Source organism: Octopus sinensis, linkage group LG4 (genome assembly GCF_006345805.1).
Source record: "Octopus sinensis linkage group LG4, ASM634580v1, whole genome shotgun sequence".
Taxonomy (NCBI): Eukaryota; Metazoa; Mollusca; class Cephalopoda; order Octopoda; family Octopodidae; genus Octopus; species Octopus sinensis.
This window is the reverse complement of record NC_043000.1, coordinates 71,811,543-71,839,232: the sequence shown is the minus strand read 5'-3', so window position 1 is coordinate 71,839,232 and position 27,690 is coordinate 71,811,543.

The following is a 27,690-nucleotide window of genomic DNA, read 5'->3' as shown; positions in this document are numbered from 1 at the left end:
TGTGTGTGTTTTTCTGGTGTTGGTGCTGGTTTGGTTGTGTAAGGAGCTTTCAGGGTCCAGATATATCCCTGCTTTGGTTGCATTTTCTTGTTTGTTTTTTTTATCTTTTTCTTTTACCCCCGGTGGCTATTTGCCATTCTGTCGAACTTTCGTCGTTAGACGAAAAGTCTGACGAATCAGAAGGGGGAAAAGGCAAAGCGTTTGCATCTATATGTATGTTTGTAGAAGGTGTTGTTTTGTGTGGTGATTGTGCTGTTGGGGTATTAGGGGCAGAATTTGTCTTTTCGTCATTGTTATTTGTTTTCTTGGTTGTTGTTCTTGGTGCTGGTGTTGGTGTTGGTCTGTCTTTTGGTGTTGGTGGTGATGTTGTTTCTCTAGTTGGTTGCGATGTCAAAGGTAATTGTGATGGTTTTGTTTCTCTTCTTGGTGAGGGGGAAACAGTTTTTACGTCGTCTGCTGTTTGTCCTGTCTTTTGCGTTGAAGGAGGTGTGGGTAGCAGGGATTTTCTTCCAGGTTTTGGAGGTGGTTGCTGTTGCCTATTTCTGGCAGCAGTTGGGCAATCATATCTGAGGTGTGCCTCACTGTTGCACAAATAGCATCTTGGCCTCCTGCCCTCCACCACTACATACAATTTTTGGTCTTTTCTCAGTTGGTAAATTATTTATTGCTTCTTGAGTGATTTGAAGCAATATTTCAAGCTTTTTACCAGTCCAGCTTTCCCCTGGAATGTCGGCGATTTCTAAAATATCTGCTTCTATATCGAAGCAGATGGCCGATACTAGCCACTGGGTATCCACTTCTGGAGGCACATTGTTTATTGTTATTTTCGTTACTCTGCGCCCAAGGTAGCTAGGTACCATTGTTACCTGGTCTGTGCGCAGAGTAAGCGTCGACAACTTCTTTGCTAGTTCTTCCGTATGGAAGCGAACTTGCACGGTAGCAAATTTACACCCCAATTCACATAATTTCGGAACTTCCACACAGAAGCGAGGCACTTCTCAGTCTTTTCTGTAGGTGGGCTTTCTGGTCTCTTTGTTTTGGTGTTGAGTATTTTGTAGATGATGGTCTTCTTTTGTGTTTCTTCTAAAATGTTCCGTGGAATATTTAAATGTATTGTGTCTTGTATTTGTTGATGAGTAAATTTTAAGATTCTTCTTTTCGGTCGTATTGCTTCCGCGAAATTCGTCTTTTTTGTGGAGGTGGTGGTGGTGGTGGTGGTGGTGGTGGTGATGGTGATGGTGGTGGTGGTGGTGATGGTGGTGGTGGTGGTGTTGGTGGTGATGTTTGTGGCAGAGTCGTTCGTAGTAGTAGTAAATAACTGTGAAGTCCGGTTGTTTAACAGTCTATGTAAAAGAGGTCGTTATGTTAGCGTTCAGGCTCACATTTGAGTCTGTGTTGCTTTTCCTCATTTCCCCTCCTTCGTGAAATTGTGGTGAAGGCAGTATGGGGAAATCAACGTCGTAAGCGTTGTCAAGGAGGGTGTCGGTGTTGATGGTGGAATCATTGGTGGCGGTGACGGTGGACGGTCTGGTTTTGTAGTTGTTGCTGATGGTGGTGGTGGTGTTAGTGGCTTTCAAACTGTCAGGTTCAGCGTTTAGTGGCAGGGAGTCTTGCTCTTTTGTTTCGGCGTCACGCTTGACTTGCGCCTTAGCCTCGTGGTGACCAGTAGCCGTTTTTGATAATAAAGATGGCTAAAATAAAAGCACGAAGCCTTTGAGAATTTTTTTAAATTTTGCCCACTAAGGGCGAAATTTTGTGTGGATGTTAATGAAAGTATGGGTTGGGTGTTGTACACCTTTTAGACATAAAATGTTTGACAATCAACAATTTTAAACGTAGAAAACTACCAACTTACTTGGAGCCCATTTGACTTGCGTCTGTCATGATAGATAGATAGAGAGATAGATAGATAGATAGATAGATAGATAGATAGATAGATAGATAGATAGATAGATAGATAGATAGATAGATAGATATGTTTCTTTATTAGCCACACAGGGCTGCACACAGACAGGACAAATTACAAGGTAGAGCTTTTCTTTTGGGGGTAAAAAAAGGGGGGGGGGTTTCGATCAAAAGGGATCGTAAAAGGAACGAAAGAGGACAAAAAAGGGGAGGATAAAGTTTTTTTAAATAATTTTTTTAAAAAGGGGGGGAAAGGGAAGGGGAAAAATTGATCAATAGGGATCGTTATCACAGAAATGTCAATATAAAGTGTAAAGGGGAGGACAGGTGAGGTTTACCCGTGGAAAGAAAAGCCTACGGAAAAGACCACGGTAACCTCGGTCAATGAAGTCACGTTATATTTCTCTTTTTTTTTGCAAATAAGCAACTCTCTGTATTAATTTTTACGGTTCATAGAATCATAGTCAAGGTGGCTTCGTCATTCATACGTGCCATCCTTGCTACATTCACCCATCTTTTTTTAAAACATTCACTAGACAAAACTTGCCTCTCTACTCTCACTTTCCTCTTCAAGTGATACTTGAAGAAGTTGATGAGAGATTGACCAGAGAGGAAAGTGTTTGTCTCTAATCCTTTCAGGCGCGTCCACCAGATACATTCTTTCGCCATAGCCACAAGTATGATACAAATAGCTCTTCCTTCCCGTTTGAAGGAAGGAGGCGTGACGATATTAACGATAGACTCGGCTGATAAACCGACACGTCCCACACGTGACAGCAGTCGTTCGACATAAGCCCACAGGTCGGAGGTTGTTGGACACTGCACGATTGCGTGCAGAGCGGTTTCGTCGCTCTGCCCGCATCTCGGGCAGGTCGGCCCCGTGTTTCTCGAGCCATGCCTATAGAGCTTCTCCCGAACGGGTAGCGCTTCTCGGTAGCACCGCCAGGCCAGGGATCTCTGGAAGTGATCCATAGGTCCCGGCCCGAAAGTCGTTTCAAACAGGCGGGTCAGGTATTCCTCGTCGACGCCCAGGTTTGCCCCAAGATCGTCGTCGTACCTACCCTCCACTAAGATAGATAGATAGATAGATAGATAGATAGATAGATAGATAGATAGATAGATAGATAGATAGATAGATAGATAGATAGATAGATAGATAGATAGATAGATAGATAGATAGATAGATAGATAACTTTCTTTATTGGCCACACAGGGCTGGACACAGAGGGGACAATTACAAATGTAGAGCTTTTCTTTTCGGAGATGGAAAAAGAAAAAGAAGAAAAAAAGAAACAAATGTAAAATTTCGATTAAAAGGGATAAAAAAAAACGGCAAAAGGCATCGTGTATCACTGAAAGAAAAAAAATTTTTTTTTTCAAAGTAACAAACAAGATTAGGTTCATCCGTGGAAAGAAAAGCCTACAGAAAAGACCACGGTAACCTCAGGCAGGGAGGAAATAAACACATGAGAGAAAAGTGCTCTCTCTCTCTCTTTTACGATTTACAAGATCATGCTCAAAGTGGTTTCGTCACTCGCACGCACCATCTTTGCTACATTCACCCACCTTTTTTTGAAACTTTCACGAGACAAAACTTGCCTTTCCATTCTCACCTTCCTTTTCAAGTGGTACTTGAAAAAGTTGAGCGATTGGCTAGAGAGGTAAGTGTTTGTCTCTAGTCCTTTCGCTCGGGTCCACCACACACATTATTTCACCATAGCCACCAATACGATGAAAACTGACTTGCCTTCCCGGTTGAGGGAAGGGGGCGGTGCAATTTTCACGATAGACTCGGCCGACAAGCGGACTCGTCCCACACGTGACAGCAGCCGTTCGGCATAAGCCCACAGGTCCGAAATGGATGGACACTGCACGAGTGCGTGCAGAACCGTTTCGTCGCTCTGCCCGCATCTCGGGCAAGTCGGTCCAGTGTGTCTCGAACCATTCCTGTAGAGCTTATCCCGAACAGGTAATGCTTCTCGATAGCACTGCCAGGCCAGAGATCTTTGGTGATTGTCCATAGGTCCCGGCCTGAAAGTTGTCCTGAACAGACGGGTCAGGTGTTTCTCGTCGACGCCCAGACTCTGCCCGAGAACGTCGTCGCTCCTCCCCTCCACTAATCCTCTATAGAACGCCTTTGTTGTAATGAAGTCGCTCAAATTTGGTCCCGGACGGCAGAGTTGCTTGAGAGCAACGCGACACTCGCAGTACCATTCGCCTAGCCTCGGTCTCTGTTTAATCCATGATTGTAATTCGGCCAAGGAGACGAGCTGCGGGAAAGCGCGTCGCACAAAAGGCGACCACACCTGTTCACCATCGTCTATGAAGCGCCGGAGATGTCGCAGTCTCAGCGCATGTCTGCGCATCATCAACCACGGCATGCCTAGCCCTCCATTTAGCGGGTGTTGACAGCAAATGGATCGCCTAACCATCGGAACGCTTCCCTTCCACAGGAAGTGATGTACGCATTCGCCACCTCCGCCCGACCTTTTAGGGATAGCTTCCTCTCAGCCTATAGCTGGGTGAGAGTGGCCACCCTAGTCGTTATTTCGCCCCAGTTCTTCTCCATTTGGAGGTCTGGACCGAACCAGAATCCGAGCAATTTAACCGGTCCGTCGGTCCAGTGTCCCACGATGGAGATGCTGTTGGACGGCATGGGCTTGCTTCTCCAGGTGCCGAGTCTCAAGCCCACTGACTTTTCCCGGTTAATTTTTGCTCCCGTTACCGCTTCGTATTCTTTTAGTGTCTCGCCGACCAGGTCGATGTGCTTGTGGCTCGACACTATGACGGTGACGTCGCCCGCGTATGCAGACACGCTCCTCCCACATCCCAGCTCTCGTAGGATGTCCCTCAGCGTCGCCAGCTTCCGCAGTAGTGGCTCAAGAGTCAATACATACAGAAGAGATGAGAGGGAGCATCCTTGACGAACCGAACGCATGATGTTAAAAGGTCTCGATAGATGTCCATTTACGCGAACTACCGAGCGGATGCCGCTGTATAAGGCAGCGATTCAACCGCGGAACATGGGACCGAAACCAGCCGCTTTAAGGACAGCCTCCAAGTAGAGATGGTCTACCCTATCGAAGGCTTTTGATTGATCCAAATTGATCAGCGCCCCACCCATGCCAGGATTCTTAACTGCCCTGTCTATGATGTAGCGCATCAGGTGGAGGTTGTCATGGACACTCCTACCCAACACGGCGCACGTTTGTGCCTTGTCGACTAGTTTCTCGATGACAAGCGCCAAATTCTTGGCTAACACCTTGGCCAAAATTTTCAAATCTGCGTTGAGCAGAGTGATGGGCCTGAAATTATCTATGACGTCCACTTTGTTTGGATCTTTTCTTAACAGTGCCACTGCTCCTCGCTTTACAAAGGCGTGGATACTCCCGTTTTGCTGTCAGTTGCAGTAGACAGCTGCCAAGGCGCCTCCAAACAAGTCTGGCATATGACATAAAGTTCGTAGGGCAGACCATCCAAGCCTGGTGACTTGTCTCTCACGCAGCCTGCCATCGCATCCCTTACATCCGCGGTTGTGATGGGTTTTTCACAAGACTCTGCCTCTCTTGCAGGGAGTCGTGGCAGGGCATGCAGGTAGGCACTAAAGTCCACTTTGCGTTCTGACCCACCACTTGTCCCAAACAGCTGGGTAAAGTGTTGTTGAAAAGCCTCACACGTCCTTTCAGGCCCGAGTAATTCGCACCCCTAGATAGATAGATAGATAGGTAGATAGATAGATAGATAGATAGATAGATAGATAGATAGATAGATAGACAATAGATAGATAGATAGATAGATAGATAGATAGATAGATAGATAGATAGATAGATAGATAGATAGATAGATGTGTATGTGTGTGTGTGAACGCAAGCAAAAATATTTAATTTTATGTGAACTAGGGTCTTATCATCAAAAAGCATAAATGTGTATGAACATAGATTTTCAAAGATTTTCAACTATTAGTAAGCCATGTAGCCTGAAGTATTCATTACTTATGTTTCGGTTGAATTTTATATGCAAAATAAAGAAAATATAATGCCATGTGCAAATATGTATACCTTAAAACGAATAGAGTATTGACTTTCTTATGTTCTACTTGTCCTGTCATTTACTGTTTTTATTTTTATTTGTATTTTAACTGTCTTGTATTGTTTTTACTGTCCTGTTTTTGTTACCACTTTTACCCCTCCACAAAAAATCTCAAATTATTTGCGGGAAGGACCGTTTCATAGAAGTCGTATCTCGCCTTTACCTTCGAAATGCGGAGTTGACGAAACGGAGGCGGCTGAAGAAGGGGAATTTTCCTTGTGTCGTATGTCTTGTACCCTGTGTTTTCGTTGTTTAAAAAAATGTCCGTTTCCACGGTTCTGTTTTTATGTTTTCGTTTCTCATTGTGTTCGACGTTTTTTGGTGTCCTGTACCTATATATGCATGTATATATACATATAGATGTAGGTACGTAAATATATGTATGTATATATGCATATGGTTTATTTATTATATATATATATATATATATATATATATATATATATATATATATATATATATATATATATACTATCATTCATAATTTAGACCAGTGGTTCTCAACTGGGGTCCGTATGACCCCTAGGGGTTCATGCAAGATTTTTTTCTAGGGTGGGATCTACGCAAACAAAATAATAAGTTGGGCGTCCACAATAGTATATTAAGGGTCCATGAAAAAAAATTTCCTTTAGATATATTTATTGCAAGAAACATCAAGATTTTTTTCTCTAAGGTTTTGTGAGAAGAAAAATAGGAATTTTAAGAGAAGTATCTGTAACGGTAGAAATTAGGAATTTGTGACAGTTGAAATTAATTTGTAAACAATAATATGGAACGTAGGAGTCGTAATCAGCTTGTAAAGATTGGTTTTTTTGTTGCTTGCCATTATGTAAAGATGAAAGAATAGTGATTGAAGTTGTGAAGAAAATATTTGTTTCATTGTAAAATACCTTGCTTCAACGGCCAGGTGATAAAATCGTAAAGTATGAGAAGTAAAGATAGATATCGTAGATTTTCCATGTATAGTTTGTGTACACGTTCTCTTAGTAGTAATCTACAGATAGAGATAGAACAACGTTGTAAGAAAAAATAAAGTGAGCCAGTGAGAGTGAGAGAGGGTGGGAGGAAGTAACTGCCTCGTTAGCGAGTTACCATAGTTGTCCTGTTGTGCCCTTTTCTTTAGAGACGGCATTTTGTTCAGCCGGCCGGTCAGCCAGACTTCGTTCTCACTAACTCGGATTCTTTCTTTTTATAACTATCCAGAAGGAAAGACATATCGTTGAGACCAATGAATTTCGTTTGTGGTACTTGTTATCTTAATTCTAGCTTTTAGTGAAATAGAAGAGGTTACAAGGGTCAAGTGGCGAAGACCACAGAAAAACTATTGTTTTACCGTGAGAAAAGTGCTGTTGAAGTGTTAATTTAAATTTGGCTATCTAGGATCGAATCTACATCATGCCTGCAAGATCCACTACATCACACCCCTCCCCAGTGAGGTTCCGAGGAAAGGAAATAAACGATCTAGGGAAAAGAATGCATTCATACAAAAATGCATTTGAAGACAAGGTGAAAATAACGTTCAATTGTGAAAAGTATCTTGTTGCTGGTGAATGCGATGCAAGGCTGAGAAAAATTGTGCATATCAGGAGAGAGAATCTTGAGAAGGTATACGGGACAAGTATCTATTCGTGTGCGTCCGAATAGCGGTGTTGCTTTGCTTGTGCAGAATGCAGAATATGTCGGTCGGTGCGCGACTGCGCAGAGTGCACGAGGGTAGAATGTTGCGTGACCGAGGCAGTGAGTGAGCGTGCATGAGTGCGAGAGAAAGTCCTGCAGCTGTGAAATAAGCTGAGGCGAATGAGTGTGCGCATTCTCTATCCATGATATCAGCAAAAGTTTTCTTTCAGGATTGCATTTTGTGTGAAAATACCTAGAAAAGAGTGCAGATGTGAATTGTGTCTGGCATTGTTGTCGTGGGCATTTGCTAAGTTAGCAAGAACGACAGTGTAGCATGCTGGAGTGATGCGCGAGACATATAATTTTCTCTATTAATTTCGTGACCAACCTGGGGTCGAACAGAGACATGTTGACAGAGCATGAGTTGACACCCGATATATACAGAGTCGGGGAAAAGAGCTGAGAAGGTACAGACATGAGAACATCTCTAAAGGCACTATGCATGTGTGTGAGTGAGTGCAGTCATGCAGGTTTGTGTGTGAACGTTGAGAAAACAATTTTGTTTTGTTTTACAAACAAAATACAGAGTAGGGGTCAGCATGCAAAGAAAGATATTGCAAACATTCAAAAAGAGAACATTTAGCAGAAACCATGTCATAAAAACAGGTGAACAATGCGTGTGCAATGCAAACATAACAAAATTAAATCTCTCTATATATAAAACTGAGAATGTGTGTCTGTCTGTCTGTGTGAATCCCTAAAACTTAAGAACTGCACAACCAATTTCATTCACATTTTACACATGCCTTACTTAGGGTCCATGTAGTGTCATGGGCAAAAAAAATGTTTAACTTCTTGCCTAGAGCGAGCCCACAGCAATATCATATCTTCTCCACTATTTCAATATTACGTGTTAAAAGCGAAACAAAACATCTCTCTATTGTATGTATATGGATGTATATATATATATATATATATATATGTATGTATGTATGTATGTATGTATATGGATGTATGTATGTATATGTATATGTATATATATGTATGTATGTGTGTGTATGTATATGTATATATATATATGTATGTATGTATGTGTATGTTATGTATATATATATATATATATATATTATATATATATATAATTTTAATCCAAAAGGGAAACAAAAAAAAAAACAACAACAACAGGAACAATTACAGTATTATTATTAATAGGCGCTCAGGCGATGGAAGCAGGGGGGTATGACGTTTCGAGCGGAGCTCTTCGTCGGAAACATAAAGAAGGAAGAGAGAGGAAGAAAGATCCCAGAGCGGGGCAACAGGGAAAGAGAAAAAAAAGACGACTGGTGTTTACGAGTTGCACATGGTGAAAGGCGGATGTTGACGATAACAAGAGCAAAGTGGGTTTTTAAAGGCAAAAGAGTGGAGACAAGGTTGGTAACCCAACAGATGTGTGTGTATGTGTGAGTGTGTGCATGTGCGTGTGTGTATGTGTGTGTGTGAGGCGAGATGAAAAAACACAAAAAAATATGTGTGTGTTAGTGTGTGCGTCTGTGTGTAGGCGTGTGAGGTAGGGCGAGACTAGTGGTCAGCTAGCAGACGAGGTCAGTACTAAGAAAAAGAAGGAGGAGGAAGGGAGGTCAGTAGTAAGAAAAAGAAGGAAGGAGGAAGGGAGGGAGGGGAAGGGGTGGGGCGTTATGTAGCGTGTCAGCGTGTGTTGAGTAGTAGTGTGTGTGTGTGTCCAGTGTCGTGGTGGTATTAATGGCGAGTAGATTGAATGTGTGTAAGAGTGATGTATATATAGGCAAGGTGTGTATATGTGTGCAACGAAAAAGGGGGGGGTTTAAGGAAAAAGGACTCCAGCTGAGGGGAAGATGGAAGAGTGGTACTGCGGAGACAGGCGTGGGAAAACCCAACGACACGCGACGGTCCCAGGAACGGGCGGGAGGTCTCGTCAGGTCCAAGGGCGAGGTGTATGCGGCGCGTATGCAGCGCGAGCCGGCGCAAGTGCGTATGTGCGCGTGCCTGCGAGTATGCGCGTAAGTAGGTATGTGTGTGGATGTGTGAGTGTGTCTGTGTGTATGTCTGGGTGGCAGTGTGTCCGATGAATGTATGTGAGTATGTGTGTATGTATGTGTGTGCATAGATGTATGTCCGTTGTGTGTGGTGTATGTGTGTGAGTGTGTATGTATGTACGTGTGGTGTGGGGAAGTGTGTGTATGTGCATGTGTGTGCGCGTACATACAGGGTGTGAGGAGTGAGTGTGTGGTTGTATGTATGTGGTGGTGTATGTATGTGTGTGTGTGTCGGATGCATGTATGTGTATGGGTGTAGTATGCGTGTGTGTATGTATGTATGTGTACGTGCGGTGTGTTGTGTGTTGCGGTGTAGGTGTGCGCGTGTGCATGCATGCATGCATGTGCGTATGTGTGTGTGTGTGTGCCATGTGTGTGGGGTATATATGTATGTGCGTATATGTGTGTGTATGTGCGTACATGTGTGTGTGTGTATGCATTGTGTGTGTATGTAGGTGTGTAGGCGTGTGTGTATAGGTAGTATGTAAGAATGTGTGGGGTGTGTCCGTGTATGTGTGTGTATGTATGTGGTGTGATGTAGGTGTGTGGGCGTGTGTATATGTGTGGTGTATGTAGGTGTTGTGGGCGTGTGTATATAGGTGTATGGTGTATGTCTGGGTGTGTCCGTGCATGTTGTGGTGTGTGTGTATGCATGTGTATGGGGGTGTGTGTGTACGTGTGTAATGTATGTGTGTATGCGGTGTATGCGTGCGTGTGGTGTATGTAGGTGCGTGTGTATGTGTGTGGGAGTGTAGGTGTGTGTGTGCGTGTGCGTGTTTTGTTGGTGTGTGCGTATGTGAGTGTGAGTGTATGGGTGTTTGTCATGCATGTGTGTGCGCGTGCAGGTGAGTGTGTGTGTAAGTATGTGTGTGTGTATGTTTGTGTGAGTGTGTAAGTGTGTATGTCTTGTGTTATGTATGTGCGTATAGGAGTATGTGGGTATGTGTGTATGTATGTATATGGGTGTATGTTATATGATGTGTGTGTGTGCATGTGTATAAGTATATGTGTGTGTGCGTATGTGTGTATATGTGTATGTGTGTGTGTTTATGTATGTGTGTATGTATGTGTGTGGCGTGTGTGTGAGATGTAATGTAGGTGGGTGGTGATGTGTGTGTTTGTGTGTGTGTGTGGTTGTGAGGTGTGTGTGTGTGTTGGTGTAAGTGTGGTGTAAAATGTAAGGTGTGTGTATACAAGTGTATGTATGTATGTAGGTGTGTGTGTGTGTGTATGTGTACGTGTGCGTGTGTATGTTGTATGTGTGTGTGTGTATGCGTGGTGTGAGTGTGAGTGTATGGGTGTATGTCTGGTGTGTTGTATGTCTGAAGTAGGTATGTATGTAGTATGTATGTATGTGTGGTGTGTGCAGGTATGTGTGTGTATGTGTGTGTGTGAGTGAGTAGGTGTGCGTGTATGTATGTGGGAGGTAGTAAGGTGCATGCGAGTGTGTGGGTATGTATGCATACATACGTACGCGCACACCGCAGAAGAAGCAAGCCACACGCACAAAGCGCGCTCACGCACACAACGCCCAAGCAGTACAACGCAAGCCCAAGGGGCCGACCAAGCCCCCAGCGCGCGCCAAGGCGCGCGAGCGCAAAGGCCCTCGAACGCCCCCGCTACGGCGGGAACCGAGGATCCATCAGCCAAAACCGGAAAGCAGAAAAGGGGGGGGCTGCCTGGATGCAAAAAGGTGTATGTGTGTGTGTGCATTCAGTGTAAGGGTGTGCATGTGTGGGCATGTATGTATGTATGTGCCTACATGTATGTTTGCTGTGTGTGTGTGTGAAGTATGTACGTACGTGCTGTGTGTGTGTGTGAGTGTGTGTGTGTATGTATGTGCGTATGTATGTGTGTGTGTATGTGTGTATGTATGTCTGTGTGTGTGGTGTGTGTGTGTAAGTATGTATGTGTGTGCGTATGTATGTATGTGTGTGTGTATGTGCATGTTGGTTTGTATGTTAGTGTGTGCTAGTATGTCTGTAAAGTGGTGTGATTAAATGTGTGAATGTATGTACGTAAAATGGGTTGCGTATGTGTGTGTGTGAACAGGCGTGTGGGAGGTAGGTGGTTGGGTTGTGTGTGGGGAGGTAGGTGGGTGGGGTGTGTGCGTGTGGGAGGCAGGTGGGTGTGTGTGTGTGGGTGGTGTGCAAAAAAAAAAAAAAAAAAAAAACAGACTCAAGAGGAGGGGGCTGTGTTAAGTCCGTGTGGGGTGGTAGTTTGTAGGGTGAAGATGTAGCGTTGCTCCAAGTGGAGCCTGGAAAGTGGGCGACCTTGGTGGGGGGCGAGACCAAACACTGAGATGTCATCTAGGGAATGGCCGGCCGAGCGGAAGTGGCGTGCGACGGGAGAAAAAGAGAGTGTAGGCGAACGTCCCTTAAGTGCTCAGTGATGAACGGTCGGACAACCGGCGTCCCGTGTCCTACATACAGCATCCCGCATAGTTGCATTTAATGCAGTAGATAAATAAGGCCAGACGAGGGTGCACGTAAAGGAGTGCCTAATGCGTACAGTGTGCAGGTTGGAGCCGGTGACAGCGGTGGTGTTGGTGATGAAGGGGGCAAGTGTTTGCAGCGGGATCTAGAGCAAGGGAATGATCCGTGTGGGGCTGAGGGGGGAAGGAGAGAGGGTGCTGTGGACCAGGAGGTCACGCAGATTGCGGGCTCGTTTGAAAGAGGACAGGGGTAGGTTAGGGAAAATGGGGCGGGTGATGGGATCAAGCTGGAGGCGACGGAAGGCACGTAGTATCTTGCGACGAAGGGGTAGGGTAGAGGGGTGGAAAAGGAGGGGGAAGGGGTGCGGTTGGGGGGTGGGCGGGGGGGGGAAGGAGACAGGGCGGTAGTAGTGCGTCGATGACGAGCGGAGCGCGGTGAGGGCATCAGAGAGGAGTATGGGTGGGTAACTCGGAGTCTGAACATGCGGGCCAGGTATTGAGATTGGGTCTCGAAATCCTGGTCGCGGCTGCACAAACGTCGGAGGGCGGAGGGAACTGGGAGTAGGGGATGGCTCGTTTGGTGTGGAAGGGGTGGAGAGGAAGAGAAGTTGAGATAGAGGTGGGGGAATCCGTAGGTTTAAAAAAAGGGTGGTGGTGGGTCGGGGATCTGGGAGTGGGTGATCGATGCGGAGAGAGATGTCAAGGAAGTGACAGAGGTGTTGGAGATGGTGGAGGTGAATTGAAGGGAGGGGTGAAAGTTGGAAAGGAAAGAGATGAATTGGCAGAGAAGTTCACGGGAAAGGGGGAGGGGGAGGTGGCACCTACGCAGTCGTCGATATAGCGACCGTATAGTTCGGGGGTCGGCCCAGAGAAACTGGGGAGAGAACACTTGGGCCTCAATGTAGCCAAGAAAGAGACTGCGCGAAATTGGGGCCCATCCTAGTTCCCATCGCGACCCCGGACACCTGTTGGTACGTTTCCCCGGCGCGACGTGAAGCAATGAGGGTGAGGACGAGCTCGGCCAAACGGAGAAGGGTGGGGGTGCTGGGGGGGGGTCGGGACGACGGTCGGTTCGGGAAGTGTTGGAGGGCTAGGAGACCGTCATTGTGGGGAATCACTGTGTACAGGGATTTTACATCTAAAGTGAAGAGGGGTTGTGCAGGGGGCTGGAAGGGAAGGAAAAGGAATTGAAGAGACGGAGGGCGTGGTTGGTGTAGTGTATGTGGGATGGGAGGGCTGCGACTAAGGGGGACAGGATGCGGTCGAGGTATAGGGAGATGAGTTCAGTGGGGCAATACAGGCAGAGACTATGGGACGGCCAGGATTAGAGGGTTTATGGATCTTGGGAAGGAAGTAGATGGTGGAGGGTGCGTGGGGTGTGCGGACGATGAGGTTGGTGGCGGTGTGGATGAGGGGGAGAGCGGAGGGAGAGGAGATGAGGTCGTGGATGGTGGAGGACACTCGTTGTTGTAGGAGGAGGTGGGGGATGGGACGGAGGGGAGGAGGCGATAGAAGAGTGGATTTGAAGCTGGTTGAGCGCTTCCTCCCTGTATAGGTCCGCGCGCACACTACCATGCCCCGCCTTTGTCCGCCGGTTTGATGACAATGTCATCACGGCGGCGGAGGGGTGGCGAAGGGAAAGGATTCGGCCCGAGTGAGGTTGGCTCGGGGGGTCTTGGTTCAAAGTTGATGAAACGGTGGACCAAAGCGTTGCAGTCATGTACAAACGAATCTAGGCTACTGAAAAGGCCTGGGGGCGGCGTCCAGATGATGGACGACGCCCCAGCTCCAAAAAGGCAATCCTGATTGTTTTGACGCTGCGGGGACGCGTGGTAGTATGCGCGAAGTTTGAGGCGGCGCAAGGAACAGGTTGACGTCCGCCCGAGTCTCGAACTCATCACAGTGGCGCGTGAGTGGCGTGAAGCGGAGACCTTTAATGAGGAGGGAGCGCTCAGCGGCGGAGAGGGGGAGGTGGGGGGTTATAGTGACAACAGCGCGAGGAAGCGGGGTGGTGGGAGAAGACTAGGGGCAGGCGGAGGGGGTGCCAGGGGTGTGAAGGGGAGGGTAGGGGTGGTTGGGTTGAAGATGGTTTAGGCCGTAGGAAGGTCACGGTGGGGGGGGTCGTGGAAGGGTGGGGTAGGTGCGAAGGAGGGGGGGAACAGTAGGGGAGGATGGGGAAGGGGGTGAGGGGTGTGAGGGGGGAGGGAGGAGGTGGAGTTTTTGTTTTTGTGTGTGAGAGGTGGTTGTAGAGTTGGTGGTTGAGATTAAGAATGAAGCGGAGGATAGGTTGGGTGAAGAGTGGGTGAGAGCAGTGGAGGGCGAGAGAGGGAGGGCAGAGGGCGGAGAGAAGGAGGTAGGCTGGGAAGTTGATGGTCGAGGGAGTCAAGGAGGGGGCGGGTTGGAGCGGATGGTGGCGCGGAGGAGGGAGCGGGAGGTCGAGCGAGGGTGGGTTCGATGATGAAGGGGGGGAATAGGGGGTAGCGTGGAACTTCAAGAGGAAACCGCGGGGTGTGACATGATGGCGGAGGCAACCGGCTAAGAAAGGAAAGATGACTAGAGTGGCGGGTTTTTTAAAAAGCAAGCGGGAAAGTTTATAGCAGGTGCGGAACATTGTGGGGGGGAAGAACGCGAGGTAGCGGCCTGAGGAGGGATTGAGGTTGTTGGACGAACGAGTGCAGTCACGGCATGATGAGAGGTGGTGGCAAACAGGTAAAGGTGGGTGGGTGGTGGCGAAGCAGGAAAAGGAGAGAAAACAGGAAAACAACGAAAGAAGAAAAAGGGTGAAGACAGTTTGAAAAACAATAGAAAAAAGTTGAAAAAAGTAGGAGGAAAGAGATTTGAGAGTCAACGGACAGATTAAGTAATGATTTTACATCACGGTAAGCGGTTTACTCGGAAGAAGGGTGCAGGTGATCCGTAGGTCAGGAGAATGGTAACAATAATCCGTAGGTGCAAAAAATCCGAGAGTTGGATCCAAGGTACAGGGGTCCGTGTAGGCGCGCAGTGTATAATTTTAATCAAAAAGGGAAACAAAAAAACAACAACAACAGGAACAATTACAGTATTATTATTAATAGGCGCTCAGGAGATGGAAGCAGGGAGGTATGACGTTTCGAGCGGAGCTCTTCGTCGGAAACATAAAGAAGGAGAGAGAGAAAGGAAAGAAAGATCCAGAGCGGGCAACAGGGAAAAGAGAAAAAAGACGACTGGTGTTTACGAGTTGCACATGGTGAAAGGCGGATGTTGACGATAACAAGAGCAAGTGGGTTTTTAAAGGCAAAAGAGTGGAGACAAGGTTGGTAAACCAACAGATGTGTGTGTATGTGTGAGTGTGTGCATGTGCGTGTGTGGTATGTTGTGTGTGAGGCGAGATTGAAAAAAACAAAAAAATATGTGTGTGTTAGTGTGTGCGTCTGTGTGTAGGCGTGTGAGGTAGGGCGAGACTAGTGGTCAGCTAGCAGACGAGGTCAGTACTAAGAAAAAGAGGAAGGAGGAAGGGAGGTCAGTAAGTAGTAAGAAAAAGAAAGGAAGGAGAAGGGAGTGAGGGAAGGGGTGGGGGCGTATTATGTAGCGTGCCAGCGTGTGTTGAGTAGTAGTGTGTGTGTGTGTCCAGTGTCGTGGTGGTATTAATGGCGAGTAGATTGAATGGTGAAGAGTGATGTATATATAGGCAAGGTGTGTATATGTGTGCGCGTGTGTGTGTTAACGAAAAATGGGGGGGGGTTTAAGGAAGGAAAAGGACTCCAGCTGAGGGGAAGATGGAAGAGTGGTACCGCGGAGACAGGCGTGGGAAAACCCAACGACACGCGACGGTCCCAGGAACGGGCGGGAGGTCTCGTCAGTCCAAGGGCAAGGTGTATGCGGCGCGTATGCAGCGCGAGCCGGCGCAAGTGCGTATGTGCGCGTGCCTGCGAGTATGCGCGCGTAAGTATGTATGTGTGTGGATGTGTGAGTGTGTCGTGGTAGTCGGGTGGGGGCAGTGTGTCCGATGAATGTATGTGAGTATGTGTGTATGTATGTGTGTGCATAGATGTATGTCCGTGTGTGTGTGTGTAGTGTGTGTGTGAGTGTGTGTATGTACGTGTGGGTGTGGGGAAGTGTGTGTATGTGCATGTGTGTGCGCGTACATATCCATCTATATATGTATATATAGATAGATGTATATGTATACATGTATGTCTAGATGTATATATATATATATAGATGTACATGTAATATGTTCACATATATATATACACATATATACATGCATACATGTGAGGGCGCGTGGCTTAGTGGTTAGGGCATTCGGCTCATGATCGTAAGGTTGTGAGTTCGATTCCCGGCGACGCGTTGTGTCCTTGAGCAAGACACTTTAGTTCACGTTGCTCCAGTCCACTCAGCTGGCAAAAATGAGTTGTACTTGTATTTCAAAGGGTCAGCCTTGTCACTCTCTGTGTCACGCTGATTATCCCCGAGAACTACGTTAAGGGTACACGTGTCTGTGGAATGCTCGGCCATTTGCACGTTAATTTCACGAGCAAGCTGTTCCGTTGATCGTATCAGCTGGGACCCTCGTCGTCGTAACCGGCGGAGTCTTTTTTTTATATACATGCATACATATATACACCTATACACACATACACACACACATATATAGGTACAGGTGTGGTTGTGTGGTAACAAACTTGGTTCCAAAACACATGGTCCTCAGTTCAGTCCCACTGTGTGGTAACTTGGCATGTGTCTTCTGCTATACCCTCAGACCAACCAAAGCCTTGTCAGTGGATTTTGTAAACAGAAACTGAAAGAAATCAATTGCATGTATATGTATGTATATATGTAAGTCTATGTGTGTGTGTTTGTGTTTCTCCTTCATCACTGCTTCACAACTGGTGTTCGTATACTTACATCCCCATAACTTACTGATTTCACAAGAAGAAACTGATAGAATAAGTACCAGGCTTATCAAAATATAAAAACGCACAACGCAGTGTCTCATATTTTTGCTTGCCTACTCAGTTGTATCTCTCAATTTATCTTTGTGTGTGTGTGTGTGTGAGTGTGTGTGTGTGTGTGTGTGTGTGTGTGTGGTGTGTGTGTGTGCGTGTGTGTGTGTGTGTGTGTGTTTGTATGTGTGTGTGGATTTCGTAGACAGGAACTGAAACAAATCAATCGTATATATATGTATGTATATATGTAAGTTTATGTGTTTTGGTATTGGCAACATGAATGACAATGGTCAGAGACTACCCGAATTTTGCACTTATCATAACCTGTGCATCAACAACACATTCTTTACCACAAAGACATCCCACAAGGCATCTTGAAGACATCCAAGATCTCACCACTGGTATCAACTGGATCTCATCATTACACGAAGATCCTTTCTGAATTCTGTTCAACTGACCCGTAGTTACCACAGCGCGGATTGTGACACAGATCATTCACTAATAAGAAGCAGGGTGAGGATTCTGCCTAAAAAAGTCCATCACTCCAAGAAAATGGGCCGACCACGTATTAACACTGCCAGAACCTCGGACCCTACACTGCGAAAATGTTTTACTGTTTCTATCATGGTTGCCCTGAGTAGCTGCCCAACCTCCTCTGCTGAAAGTAGGGGGAATTATATCAGGGAAGCTTTGTATACCACATCAATAGATACTTTCGGCATGAGAGAAAGGCAAAACCCAGATTGGTTCAGTCTGGGCTCTCAGAGCTGGAAACAGCTATCGAAGCAAAGTGTGCAGTTCTGATGCAATACAAGAGTGATTCTTCTACAAAGTCACTCGGAGAACTCAGAAAGGCAAGAAATAAAACCCAACTGACTGCCAAACGCTGTGCAAATAAGTATTGGCAGGAAATCTGCCAGAGTATCCAGTCAGCTGCTGACAGTGGAGACACCCGTAGGATGTATGCCGGTTTGAAGAAGGCCTTCGGTCCATCCGCAACCAAGTCAGCCCCTCTGAAATCAACTACTGGAGATCTCATCAAGGACCAAAGCAAGCAAATGGATAGATGGGTGGAGTACTACCGGGATCTCTACTCACGGGAGACCGCGATAGCTGAGGCTGCAATCGAGGGTGTCAAGATCTTGCCAGTCATGTGCGAACTTGACAGTCTGCCATCTATAGCAGAGCTCACCAAGGCTATTAACTCCCTAGCAAGTAACAAGGCTCTGGGAAAAGACGGCATCCCCTTAGAGATCATCAAAACCGGCAAAAACACCATCGTGCTTCAGCACCTTTATGAGCTTCTGACCGTAGTGATTGTAACAATTACCGTGGAATATCTCTTCTAAACACTGTTGGAAAGGCCTTTGCTCGCGTTATCCTGTCCAGGCTACAACTGCTTGCTTCTCGAATTTATCCAGAATCGCAGTGTGGCTTTAGAAGAAGCAGATCAACTATTGACATGATATTCTCCATTCTTCAGGAGAAGTCCAGAGAGCAGAAAATGCCATTATATATCGCCTTCATTGATCTGACAAAGGCCTTTGACTTGGTAAGTAGAAAATGCCTCTTCATCCTGCTCCAAAAAATCGGATGTCCACCAAAGCTGCTAAGGATCATCAAATCTTTCCATGATGATATGCAAGGCATCATACAGCACAATGGTTCAACATCAGCCGCCTTCCAAATAAAAAACGGGGTAAAGCAAGGTTGTGTCCTTGCTCCTACATTATTTGGCATCTTCTCGCTGCTTCTGTCACATGCCTTTGAGACATCAGATGATGGAGTGTTTCTGCACAGTAGAAGTGACGGGAAACTGTTCAATCTCTCGCGTTTGCGTGCCAAGACATGTTAACCGTATGGAAGATGGCAGAATCCCCAAGGACATACTCAACGGAGAGCTTGCTAGGGGCATTAGGTCTGTGGGAAGACCGTTCTTACGATACAAGGATATTTGCAAAAGGAACATGAATGCCTGCAACATCAATATTACCAACTGGGAAGCAGTTGCCAGCAACCGTGGAGATTGGCGACGTACCGTAAAAGAGGGAATACAAAGGAGTTACATAGAGAGAGAGAGAGAGAAGAAATGGAAAGACAAGAAAAGACGTCAACAAGAAACTATGACATTACAACGAGCCAGGCAAAGTCTTCACTACATTTGCGGCACCGGCACAGCAGAAGATGTAGTAGGACATGAAATGTGAAAGCCAGACTAGATTATTTTATGCGCAACTCCATTGTCTCCCGAGACAAAAAGGATGCCAACAACAATATATATGGATTTCGTAGACAGGAACTGAAACAAATCAATCGTATATATATGTGTGTGTGCATATATGTAAGTGTATGTGTGTGTCTTTGTCTCTGTGTTTCGCCCTCAACACTGCTTCACAACTGCTGTTCATATATTTACATCCACATAACTTACTGGTTTCACAAGAACAAACTAATAGAATAAGTACCAGGCTTATCAACATAAAAAAAGCACTAGGCTGTGTCTCATATTTTTGTTTGCCCACTCAGTTGTATCTATCAATTTATTTTTGTATGTATATATATATATATATATATAAAACCCTAATGGGAGCCTTAACTCCCAAATTTTAGTCATTTCTTTTATGATCCAAAACTAGGTCAAAAGTACTGAATGGATCTTTATAAAATTTGGAAATTATATTCTATGCATAAGACCATAACCCCCATGACAATTCATATATTTTTGCTGTTGATGAAATTTTAACCATAGATATTAGACACAAATGAAGTAATATTTATAAAATGTTATCTTCTTACACGTTTGAAAACCCCTCCATGGGGACTTAACACCCACAATTTTGTCATTTTATCTAAGCAAAAACGAATACAGTTGTGCTCTTGGAAGCTGTAGGGTTACCCGAGCATAAAAGTTGAGCATTATTTCTAATTCAATGGTACAACAGTGTAACAGTTTGCTTTGACATACACTTACATTGTGATTTCTGCAATGTGGTGCATAAACTGTCAAGTAAATGTGAGGCATCTTTGCCTCCACTGATTCAGTTGCAAAGTGTTGAGTAAAGTTATTTGATTGCAGACCTCCTTTCAGTCTTTTTATTATCACTGGGTCACACATAGTCCCCAGATGGTAACATTGATTTCAAGGCCTTCCCAGATGAGTGACTGGTTTTTCAAAGACGCTTATAGATTGTAAATTTATTCTGTCCAGTTACGTATCAGTATAGTGGTCATTTGCAAACTCCAGAGGTGACAGTTTCATTTCTCCTGATCTCCCACGTCATACAGTTGTTAATGTTGATTTCAGTTGGGTCACGCCCTTCCAATTGCTATAGATTCGTAATGCATCTTACAGCTGTGCCTGTCACCTGGATGGTGAGGAATCCTACATTGGGAGTGGTAACGACTAGGGTAGGGTAGCCTACTGCTTATTGTGATCATTCGTCTTTTGGCTTCCTGTAGCTTTGCTCTCTTTTACAAACCCAGTGAACATATATTTCTTATTTCAAAGAAATTCAAACAATAGATATAAGACCCAAGTTAAAAAGATTCTGAACAATTCAACTTCTCTGGTTGACATTAAGATGCCCACCCCCAACAAGGGCCTTAACTCTCACATTTTAGAGCTCCATGACCTTCATTTTCAGGAGCAAAATCTTTTTAACAAGTTCAATAAGACTGGAATTTTGGAATATGCGCATAAAAATCAGTAGTATGGGATACATGTGGAACGATTACAATTTTTTTTGGTGGGTGTATAGAGGGAAATAACCCTCATCTGCAATTTTGATGAAATTCAAAACAGATATTTCAGTTCATTAGAGAAAATATAACAGAAAAATCTAATTCTTCAATTGTATGTAACACGGGCAACGCCGGGTATCTCTGCTTGTAAGCTATAATGACAAACTTGGTTAGAAAATGTTCTGGTCCTGAAAAGGCTAAAACGTAGCATTTGAAATGCCACCTGAGTAAAGCAGTAATGAAAGGGGTCCACAAGTAAAAAAATTGTTGAACCACTGATTTAGGTGGTTTCTAATTTGTAAGGGTTAGTCCTTTAAGCTTTTACACATATATTCGGCAGGAGACGATGGGTTTATTATACTTAGAAACCGTGATAAATAAAAACAGGCAAATTCCAAAAACATTTCTTTAAATTCTTTAAAGGGTTTGGTTTTAAAATTACTATCGAAACCCGTCCAAAACAATTTCTTGGATATCACTTCCACCCCTCACTAACTGATGCAGAATTACGTTCCCTATTCAACTCTCTTCCCTTCTCACAGTCGGACCTATATATACCCCCGTACACCCCACTATTCTCTCTATCATCCGCATTTTACCTCCTCCTCAGTTTCACACACACCCTTCATATACTAACTCACACTCAAACACATACCGCCCTTCGACCATCCTTCCTCCACACAGTAGCACCCATCACTTATACACACATATACACACGTACATACCTCTATTCATTTGCTCTTTTGTTACTTTGACACACCAGCCAGCGAACACATACATACACACACCTACTCGTCACACGCACGCACACATATTGACACTTTCATACATACACACACTTGACAATTTTTGTTTTGATTTATACCCTTAAATCAGCTCCATATGTCGCTACTGCTTCATCGCACTTAAATTAACAGTCATATAACACCCTCACATACTTCCAGATTCACATTCCTTTGTTGACCCCTCTCCCCCGTGTCACCTGTTCTGTTATAAGGAATACTTTTACTCGTCTCCTTCTTCCATCTACCACAGTGGAGTCCATACAAAGTTTATTTTTTGTAGTGGGGGATATGCAGTCAAAATAGTAAAATAGGGAGTTACGGTAGCATTTTAGGGTTCCATGAAAAAAATTTTGCTTTAGATGTATTTACTGCAAGAAACAACTGGTTCCTGTCTCTAATGCAGTGACTCTCAACATGTGGGGAATTCTCCCGAAGTGGTGAATTTTAGAGTTTTCGGTGGGGAATGAAGACCACAGATTGATTAACTCAAATTAGCTCCAGGACTACACAGAACGCAGTTTGAGAAAATGAGAAAAGGAATTACTTTAAACATATATTAAAGAAGTTTAGTCGTTTCATCGGGTCGTCACCGTCATTGGCCTAGAGTTTATAAATTCTTTTTTTCTTTTTTATTGACGCAAATGACACTTATTTGTACGCTCTGGGTTGAATTTTTCCTCTTAATTCCTCTTTGATTTTCCTCTTTCCTATTTACTCGTAAGATAACAGGATTAGTTGAGTCACCTTTTACTAACTAATACTATAAAAATTTGGAAAAGTTTCAAATAAAACATTATTTCAACATGTTACTCAGGAAGGCGGGAAAAGAAAGTAAACGGAATAATATTTAACGGAAACTAAATTTCTGCATTGATCGGCCATATGTGACGTCATATTGAGTATTTGAAAATCGAATATTTGTAAAAACGATGTTAATAAGCATTGATATTCGATTTATCGTTTACGCTGTTGTCATAACATAAATAATGTTTGATTGAAATATATCAAACAATATCGAAATTCTGTTAGGTATCAGAACAAGAACGAATCACGCTTTCATTGTTTTCCATTCATCTTTCAATTTCAAATGCTCATCCGGGACAAAAAATAACCCACAAAAACTTACAGGTGTTTATAAATACGATTTATGTGCCTAACTTACACAAACTTCTACAAACGTATAAATTTTCATACGTAAGAGAGCGCCATGATATAATTTACTCGCGCTTTCAGAAATGGGATCTAGTCGGGGTTTGGCTGCTAGCATCAATTCGAACAGAATTGATTTCATATTCAGTGTAGCGATGCACTTTTATAGGCTAATTAATGACGTGAAAATCGTTTGCACTATAAATCAATAAATGAAAGAGTTATTAGTAATTAAAGTTTGAAAATTTTGGTAATTTTAATCACAGATACATTCATGCCTGTTTCGATAGTAAAAAGCGGAACATGAGAACTCTTTTGTCTGCGAGGAAGCCTTTTTCCATAGTAACAAGCGAAACCAAAAAATCTTTGAGAATCTTTTATCTGCAAGAAAGCACGTGTTGACAAATGTGACGCTTAAGGAATTGACCTCAGTCCGGTTTTGTATTGAAGAACTGAGGATGAACCATAGTACAGGTATTGATTACAACAACTATGTTAGATAAATATGTACGGAGGACATGCTCCGTCATCCAATTCAAGTTGATGGTCCTGGAAGATTGTTGAGATCGACGAAACAGTCGTTTCAAGAAGTAAATACAATTGAGGAAGGGTCTTCTCTGAGTAGTGGGTCTTCGGAGGAGTGTGTCGCGAGACCAGGCGGGTTTTTCTGTATGCAGTGCCATGTCGGAATCGTGACACACTTGAAGAATGCATACGTTACTCGATTCTTCTAGGAACTACAATTTTCAGCGATATGTGGAAGACGTACTCTCACATTTCTGAAATTGATTGTTACAATTTTTAGCATAGAATGGTGAACCACAGCGTTGGATTTGTTAACCCGAAAGATGGTACCCACACTCAACAAGAGGAGAGTACGTGGACCTCTGTGAAGCGAGGGTAATAAACGATACTGTGGCATTCACCGTTCTATGGTAGATTCATATCTCTGTGAATTTATGTAGCGCAGGAGGTTTGAAAATTGTGATTTGTTTCAAAAATTGATTAACTGTATTTCTCATTTTCGGTTTTAGTTTTAAAAATATTTTGTAATGTGTTGCTTATTGCATGCTTGAAAGTTTATTTTTTAAGCATATTTTGTTCACTCTTATTTTCATAATATAACATGTACATCTTTTCGAACGTTATCATTTTATAAGATTTTGCTGGCAAATTTTTAAATTAACATAAACATTTATTTACATAACAGAAAATTACCGGAAAACTTTCATCTAATATAGAAATATTTCTGTTAAAAATTGTAATGTGTTTATCGCATGTAACATGTTTATCGTATTTGCATTAAATACACATTGAATGCTTTGTTTTTTTTAAGCATATTCAAATTGTAATTAAACATATTTAAATTGTAATGTGTTTATTGCGTGTAACGTGCTGTCCATCGCATTTGCATTAAATGTATATTGAATGCTTAAATGTTTATTTAGTCGGGGTTTGTTGGTTTTTTATTTTGTCATTGAGCAATGAGGTGGCTGTGTGGTGTGCTAAAAATAACAGCTAAATAAAGTTTTTTGGATAACTTTTGAATTAACATAAACATTTATTTACATGAAAGAAAATTACCGAAGAACTTTCAGCTAATTCTTCGAAATCTTCTCTAAAAAATTGTAGTGTTTATCGCATGTAATGTGTATAACACGTGTTATTTACAAATATTGACAACACGTGCTATTTTCAGGATATTAACGACGAAGTGTGCAGTCACGCACTAAATGACAGCTTACAAATCTTGTTTCCTGACTGGGTGAAAATAATCAAACTTTAAACCTCTATAACTTTTTTAAAACATTTTTCTAAAATAAAGTGAAAAACTCCAGCAATTCAGTTTGGGCAAGTGTATTATTGTGTCAAATTTTAAAATTTTCGGTAAACTTTAATTTTTGAAATGCTGGCAACCAAACCAACTAGATCCCAGAAATATACTAATACTTAACGAACGCCTGCAATAGCTTACCAAAATTTACAAGCTCTGTGTACGTGCGTACAAATATGTAGAGATAATAATACAAACCTACAAGCTCCGAGAAATACTTACCAAAATTTATGAAAATACTAGCATTATAACGCGTCGTTGCCGGGTCATAGTGCTAGTGCCTGTATATATGTGTATATATATATGTGTACATATTACATATACATCTATATATATATATATATATATATATATATATATATATATATATATATATATACATCTACACATAAAATACAAAATACAAAGTTATATCTTGATATCGCTAGTGATAACAATACTCAAAATATATAACAGACTGGAATTGTAGGCCCGTCGGATCTTTTCTGTTTGAAGGACGGAATTTTCTACTTAACTTAACAATTTGAAACTTCGTATACTGGTAGAATGTGTCAAAAGAAAACATTAATTTCAATTAGTTTTTTTTTGAGAAATTCGTATTTTGTAACTTTTACGTAGTTTAATTCTTCGAATTTTAACCAATCGTATTCTCTGTTTTGAGCTGAAATTATTTTCTGCGTCTAAACATATTGTTACTGTGACGTAAACAGCTGTTTTGTGACGTAGTTAACGTAAACAGCTAAATTCGATTTGAAAGCTTGACATCCTAAACAGCTAAATTCTTTTTGAAAGTCTGAGTATATATAAAATTAGTGTTTAAATTATTTTCCATTGTTTGCATTGCTTTATAGAATTTGAAAGTTATTCGTTTTGTATAAAATTATTATTCGTTTCTCCTTTAATAAATATATATGTGCACAACAAACGTGCCTACACACGTACTGTTTACTTTGGATGAATAATAAACACATATTCAGTGTTTTTGTATAGGCTTCGGGTGTTTTCTCTATACAATGTATATATTTACTATAAACTTGTGCGCACGCTTTGATTCTTCAGTTTGACACACGCCTTGAACCGGTTATTTGGCTTGTATGCACCCACATACACACACACGTACCCATCCATACGCATACTCGCACATAATCAGGGCCCCTCTGCGTTTTCGCTCGTCGATGTGCTAGGAATAACACCCAAATCCCGTTAGAACCATATACTACTGGATTAAAGGAAGGGTACATTGGCTAATATAATCATAGATGCTATATCTGAAAAAAGGTGGGGCACAAAAATACGGGTTGGTCATAGTTGGAACCCTTTGATCCTCAACCGGGTTTATCAGGATGACCTGAGTTAAATAGCAATAACAATATATTTGTAATATTGATTATAGACACAAAGCATATATTTTGGGGTGAGTGGAGGGTATAATCATTTATATCGATCTCCAATACTTGATCGATGTATTTTCTCGACCGTGGAAAAACAGACGGCTTGTTTTGAATTCTGGTGAGGATTGAAACCCGAACGTATAGGACCATATCCCTAAACATTCTAACAGTCCTTTACCAAGCCTTTGTCAGCATGTAATATCATCTGATCCACATTATCTCTCTATTATTTGTCCACGTGTAAAAATATATCATCAGGGTGACATAGTTAAACTTTGACGAAAAAATATAATGTAAAGCTGGCAGAATCGGTAGTGCATCGGATAAAATGCCTAGCGTCATTTCTTACGAATCTTTACGTTCCGTGTTCGAATATTGCTGAGCTTTCCTTCTTTCGGGCGGCGCTTATAGAATAAGTACTAGTTGAATACAATTGACTAGTTCTTCCCATCAGCTTCAGGCCTTGTACTTACTGGGGAAAGAAATATTATTAAGGAAGGGGGTGGGGCAAGCTGGCAGAATCGTTCGTGCGTCGGACAAAATACCTTGTGGCATTTCTTCCGACTCTTCACGTTACCGTCGTCGTCGACTTTACCTTTCATGATCAATTAAGTACCAGTCAATGTAATCGATTAACCCCTCCTCCCAAATTGTTGGTCTTGTGCCAAAATTTTGTGCAATTTTATTTTTTATATCGAAACTAAATATATAGTTTTAGCTCTCAAGGTGAACTCCAAGCAATTACCTATGATGAAAGGTATTCTAGGTTTGACCATCCCAAGTGTGACACCTACTCCAAAGGCACGATGAAGTGGTGGGCAGTTAAAATGTTTTAAAACGTGGATTTTTCAGAAAAATAAGATTTAATGCGAATTACATGTATTTTAAAGTGACGAAAATTACCGAAACCCCTCCAAAAATTTACCATCGAAATTTCATTTTATTCTCGACAGCTATTTCGAAAGTCCGCCATATTTTTATTGTTATTCTGTCTGTTTAGGACTTTGTTATATGGGACGGTGGATTTTGAAGCATATATGATTGCTATTTCTTGCTGGTTAAGTGACCACGGTGAGGGAGTGGGTGTAGAAGTCGAAATTCAAACCGAAGTTTTAAACTTAAAATTCGGAAGATAAACACCGAACTAGAGCACCTTTAATTAGTCATATAAAAGTAAAACCTGAAGCATTCAGCAATGGTCTGGAAGCGGTGGGGGTAATTGCTTCCCCTCTGAGAAAAGAAAAAATTCACCAACCTCCAACGGTACCCAATAAAACTTTGAAACTTGTTTTCTCAGTTTCATTGAAGTTGTTCATGGTTAGTTAACTTTCATAAAATATTCTATTTATTCGGCTAATATCAGCAACAAGCGAAAACAAAAAAATTTTAAATTGTAGGAATGGATCTTTGCCTTTTGCCTTCCTTCTGAGACAAAAGGCAAGAGCTGTGCCTTCAAAACTGGTAAGATTGACGTAGTTGATCTTGAATAAAATGTGTGGATGGCTGCAGAGGAAATAACATGGACAAGGGAATTTCAGAAGGCTGACAACCTGGTAAGAAAGAATTTAATGCTTAGTTTGCAGGTGAATTACACGCTACGTGATCTTCGAGCCTTTTGTCGCCAGATGCTGTAACATGGTTTGTATCCAATATAGTAGTACCACCACTATTGCGATAATGGCCTAAAATATGTGGTACCAGTGTGATAAAATAAGATAATGCAGCAGCAATAACAACGTAAC